The following is a 5,240-nucleotide window of genomic DNA, read 5'->3' on the forward strand; positions in this document are numbered from 1 at the left end:
TGGAGAAATCTCCGGCATTATCTCGTTCTTGAAGGCTCAGAAGTGTTTACGGAAAGGGCACACCGCTATCTTAGCACTTGTTACCAACACGCAGGAAAAGGAAAAGAGGATTGAAGACTTTCCAGTAGTGCGTGACTACCCCGAGGTATTTCCTGAGGAATTACCTGGACTCCCTCCCCATCGTCAGGTCGAATTCCAGATCGAGCTAGCTCCCGGAGCAGCGCCTATAGCTCGTGCGCCTTATCGACTAGCCCCCGCAGAATTGAAGGAACTCTCTACTCAACTACAGGAACTTTTGGATAAAGGGTTTATCCGTCCTAGCTCATCACCCTGGGGAGCACCGGTACTCTTTGTTAAGAAGAAGGATGGCACGTTCCGAATGTGTATTGACTACCGTGAGTTGAACAAGGTTACCATCAAGAATCGTTACCCTCTCCCGCGAATCGACGATTTGTTTGATCAATTGCAAGGATCAAGCTACTATTCTAAGATTGACCTGCGATCAGGCTACCATCAGTTAAGGGTCCGTAGCGAAGACATTCCCAAAACCGCATTCAGAACTCGTTATGGTCATTATGAATTCCTCGTTATGCCCTTTGGAATGACCAACGCCCCTGCAGTGTTCATGGATCTTATGAACCGAGTATGCAAACCCTACCTCGACAAATTTGTGATTGTGTTTATAGACGACATCTTGATCTACTCGAAAAGTCAGGAAGAGCATGAACAGCACCTACGCCTTATCCTCGAACTCCTTCGCAATGAGCAACTGTATGCCAAGTTCTCGAAATGCGACTTCTGGCTTCGAGAAGTCCATTTCCTTGGGCACGTGGTTAACAAGGACGGAATCCACGTCGACCCAGCTAAGATCGACTCTATAAAGAATTGGCCTACCCCTAAGACTCCGACTGAAGTTCGCCAATTCTTGGGATTGGCAGGTTACTACCGCAGATTCATTCAGGGATTCTCAAAGATCGCTCAACCCCTCACTACACTCACTCAGAAAGGCGTCACCTACAAGTGGAACGAAGCGCAGGAATCTGCTTTTCAGAAATTAAAGGATAACCTCTGCAGCGCTCCTATTCTATCGTTACCTGAAGGAACGGACGACTTTGTGGTTTACTGCGATGCGTCTATTCATGGGCTCGGTTGTGTGTTGATGCAACGCGAGAAAGTTATTGCTTACGCCTCTCGACAACTTAAGACACATGAAAGGAACTACACAACACACGACTTGGAACTGGGAGCAGTGATATTTGCGCTTAAGATATGGAGACATTACTTGTACGGTACCAAGTGCACCATTTACACCGATCACAGGAGTCTCGAGCATATCTTTAAGCAGAAGGAATTAAACATGCGTCAACGTCGATGGGTTGAACTTCTGAATGACTACGAGTGCGCCATCAAGTATCATCCGGGCAAGGCCAATGTCGTGGCAGACGCCCTCAGCCGAAAGGACACTATACCACGGCGCGTGCGAGCATTACAACTTACTATCCAGTCTAGTCTCCCTACCCAGATTCGAAATGCTCAGGTTGAAGCTCTGAAGCCGGAAAACATCAGGGCTGAGTCCCTGCGAGGATCGAGACAGCAACTAGAACAGAAAGAAGACGGCGCCTACTATGTGGCAGGGCGCATTTGGGTCCCACTTTACGGAGATCTACGAGAGCTTGTGATGGACGAAGCTCATAAGTCCCGTTATTCAGTACATCCTGGTTCAGATAAGATGTACCACGACTTGAAGACCACCTACTGGTGGCCTGGCATGAAAGCCCACATAGCGGCCTATGTTGGCAAATGTTTGACCTGCGCAAGAGTCAAGATCGAGTATCAGAAACCAGCAGGCCTACTACAGCAACCCGAAATCCCGAAATGGAAATGGGAACAGATTTCCATGGATTTTGTTACAGGGCTACCTAGATCTCAACGCGGGAATGATACTATCTGGGTGATAGTAGATCGATTGACTAAGTCTGCACACTTTCTGGCCATTAAGGAAACAGACAAGTTTTCTACCTTGGCAGAAATCTATTTGAAGGAAGTAGTCTCCAGGCACGGGGTGCCAACTTCTATTATTTCTGACCGAGACGCTCGTTTTACTTCCGAGTTGTGGCAAGCTATGCACAAATCCTTTGGCTCACGTTTGGACATGAGCACCGCTTATCACCCGCAAACGGATGGGCAGTCTGAACGCACCATCCAAACCCTGGAAGACATGCTTAGAGCATGTGTGATCGATTTTGGCAAGAACTGGGAGAAGCATCTACCGTTGGTGGAATTCTCCTACAATAACAGCTACCACACTAGCATTCAGGCGGCACCTTTTGAGGCATTGTACGGTCGTAAATGCCGATCACCTCTCTGCTGGGCGGAAGTAGGTGACAGTCAGCTCACAGGCCCAGAACTAGTGGTAGATACAACGGAAAAGATTTCCCAGATCAGGCAACGCATGGCGGCAGCTCGTGACCGTCAGAAAAGCTACGCTGACAAGCGTAAGAGACCGTTAGAATTCCAGGTCGGGGACCGGGTTCTACTAAAAGTCTCACCCTGGAAGGGTGTGGTCCGTTTCGGTAAACGGGGCAAGCTGAATCCACGGTATGTTGGACCATTCGAAATTACCGAGAAAATCGGTAAGGTTGCTTATAGATTGAACCTGCCTGCAGAGCTGAGTGCAGTGCACAACGTCTTACTGAAGAAGTGTTTGTCGGATGAAACACTTGTGATTCCTTTTAAGGAACTGACGATTGATGAACAGCTACACTTTACTGAGGAACCGATTGAGATCACGGATCGAGAAATCAAAACCCTCAAACGTAGCCAGATACCCCTTGTGCGAGTTCGTTGGAACTCACGGCGCGGCCCAGAGTTTACCTGGGAGCAGGAGGACCAGATGAAGTCCAAGTATCCCCAGTTATTCCCAAACGAAAACCCCAGCACTGAAGCTACAACCGAATTTCGGGACGAAATTCCAAACTAACGGGGGGATGATGTGACACCCCGTTGAAACACGCTAGCTTGGCAGTGGCTGCTTCAACTTTCGGGACGAAAGTTCTTAAAACTTGGGGATAATGTGACACTCGAGGTTTTTCCGAACGATCACCTTGTAATATTTTGTGTGTATATAAATATTATTAAATGGAAACGTGATTTTTACTTGATATGTGTTGTGTATGTATTATATATATTTATATGAGAGCCGAAACCACGACCCGAGACCATGACTCGCAACCGGGCGGTTGCGAGTGGGCCACTCGGTCTCGAGTGGGCCGTTGAGCCGAAACCGGTTTGGGCCGAAATCCCAAGCCCAACCCGAAACACCCCATGTATATATATCCCACCTTCTCCTCACTTTCCCTCATTTGTTACTACACACAAACCCACAACACTCCTCAAACTCTCTCAACTAGAAACCCTCAACAACACACCCCAATCTCTTCCTATTTTCGGTTCAAGCAAAGATCCCGGACAAGAAACTCGGTCAAGACTATCACTCGGACATACCATCTTCTCGGTTCTCTTTTCTTTGTTTTCGGCTCCTCTTTTCATAACCGGTTAGTGCTATCTTTTGTGTTATCTTTTGTGTATAAGATTTATGTGGGTTAAATGAACTAGATTTTTATGCATGTTTGGTTAGAAATATTTTGCTTGCTAGAAATACTATGCATGATTTTTAGGAAGTTTGTGAAGTTTTGACTATGTGTGTTAAACCTTATGAATGATACTTACTAACATGCTTAAATGGTTATGGAATAATGGTTTAAGGATGTTTAGGGCCAACCGAGTTATGTTAATGCCACTAAGTGTATGTTTTACTTGTTCTTGCATCATAATCTTGCTAGAAATATGTGATTTTTGGTTCATAAATGTGTGATTTGTTATGGTGAAAACCCTAGAAAAATATGAAGATAGGATGAACTTGTTTGAATATGACTTGAAGATGTAAAATGGCAAAGTTTGATCTATCTTTACTAGTATTCAGCTTTGGCAAAGTGTTAGTGAAACCTTATTGGTAGTTTCCTAAAATGGGCCTGAATTCTTGGTACAAAAGGGACTGATGCATCTGCATCATCACGTGTACATGAAAGTGACAGGTTACGACTCGCAACGACAGCCTTCCGACTCGAAACCGCACCGTTGCGACTCGCAACCAAAGCATGACAAGTCGAAACCACGTGATTGCGACTCGAGACTACGTCGGTTGCGACTCGCAACCACAGCATGATGACTCGAGACCACGGTTACGACTCGCAACCACAGCGTGGCAGGCCGAAACCACCTGGTTGCGACTCGAGACCAGCTGGTTGCGAGTGGGCTGTCCATTTTGGTTATTGGGCCATTCTGTGTTAACTTGGGCTATCTGTTAAGTGAACTAAGTGTTGCTGTGTTGCTGTTGACTGTTTAATGGTTTAGGCCGGCCCAATAACCCAATGACTGTTTACCTGTATGTATGTTACGTGCCTTGTATGTGTTTTTCGTAAATGCTTGTACACCGAACCTGACCTATACCGGTAACCATGTTAGGACGTGGTGACCAACGTGATTGACAAGTAACCTAAACCTACCGAGCAACCCAAGGTGAGTTCACAACTTAAAAGCATGCGTCCCGGTGGTTTGGGACACGAGACTAACAACCCTATCCCCTGGTAAAAGGGGATACCATTTACATACCTTCCCTAGTTATTGGGAACAAAACTTACTTTTTCTTCCCGGGTATTGGGAAACCTTTTGGTTAATTACTGTTTATACGGATTGCAACTAACGGCACTAAACGAAACTCTATCACTCAAGTCCCTACTACAAATACCGATTAGTCGCCGGGTTAGGCGAACGGGTTATTAGTTGATAGCGCTATTTAGGTGTTTACCAGCCTCACACCGTGCCCTGGTTTGGGACGGGCGTGAACTAATGTACTCAGAAATTCGTCAATGATGATAGAACATTGACATCGGGGCATCCTGCGGATACGCAACGGTTACCTAGTGTTCGGTATTGGAAAATCAGTTTAGTCGCTAACTTTTGGGGTAGCTCCCCAGGGCATGTATAAACGGATAAATTAACCGGTGAAACAATGTTTTTGGTAATTGAAACTGGACAACTAGTGGACTCACTCAGCATTATTGTTGACCCCTTACTGCATGCTTTGCAGGTAACCCGTGACGATGGAGCTTGCTGCTTGGGAACGTGTAGTGTTTGTTCACCCTTGTGTTGGGTGTTACCTTAATTTGAAATATGAACTT

Source organism: Helianthus annuus, chromosome 2, assembly GCF_002127325.2.
Source record: "Helianthus annuus cultivar XRQ/B chromosome 2, HanXRQr2.0-SUNRISE, whole genome shotgun sequence".
Classification (NCBI taxonomy): Eukaryota; Viridiplantae; Streptophyta; class Magnoliopsida; order Asterales; family Asteraceae; genus Helianthus; species Helianthus annuus.